At 38.8% G+C, this 647-nt stretch overlaps 1 protein-coding gene across 1 annotated transcript in view; it reads left to right on the top strand.

Annotated features, from left to right (window-relative positions):
* The first annotated feature begins 254 nt into the window (after positions 1-254).
* Positions 255-647, top strand: part of CRADD (CASP2 and RIPK1 domain containing adaptor with death domain) — a 42,241-nt gene continuing 41,848 nt past the window's right edge. Inside the window, exon 1 of the mRNA XM_042470684.1 lies at positions 255-394. The gene's annotated coding sequence lies outside the window, so the exon portion shown is untranslated. The remainder of the gene's footprint in view (positions 395-647) is intronic.

Below are 647 nucleotides of genomic sequence, written 5' to 3'. Positions count from 1 at the left end.
TGGCGTCAGAACTAAGCAGGGACTTCCAAAGCAACAAGCTATATTTTGTCTCCTTTCTATGTATGACTCCAGGATGCATCTGCACTGCAGAAATAATCCGTTTTGACACCGTTTTAACTGCTGCGGGTCCCTGCGATGGAATTATGGGAATTGTAGTTTGTTGTGCCCCCAACAAACTACAATTCCCAGAATTCCATCGCAGGGGCCCCGCAGCAGTTAAAACGGTGTCGAAACAGATTATTTCTTGCAATGCGGATGCACCCTCCCTCCTTTAGCTTTTGCCCTTAAAAAATGGGAGGATATCACTTCCTGTTCAGAGGTTGCTGTTGTTTTGCCTTTAACAAAGATGGAGCCCAGTTGCCTCCAGGGTTTGCAAAAATAAATGATACATTTTGTAAGTATTTCCATGGAAGATACTTTATTTTATTCCTCTTTTTTGCGTTGGGCAAAGTTCCTTTTGGAGAAGTTCCTTTCTTCCTTCCCCCCACCTCCCTCCATGTCTTTTTAAAAGCTCCTCCTCTGAAAGCTTTTCTGCACTGTTTCCTTTCTTTGCCATGCTCACTTTCCCCTATATTATATTATACATATATTATTATTATTATTATTATTATTATTATTATTATTATTATTATTATTATTATTATTAT

Source organism: Sceloporus undulatus, chromosome 5 (genome assembly GCF_019175285.1).
Source record: "Sceloporus undulatus isolate JIND9_A2432 ecotype Alabama chromosome 5, SceUnd_v1.1, whole genome shotgun sequence".
Lineage (NCBI taxonomy): Eukaryota > Metazoa > Chordata > Lepidosauria > Squamata > Phrynosomatidae > Sceloporus > Sceloporus undulatus.
The sequence above is the reverse complement of the archived record's forward strand: the minus strand, read 5'-3'. Positions and strand labels throughout refer to the sequence as shown.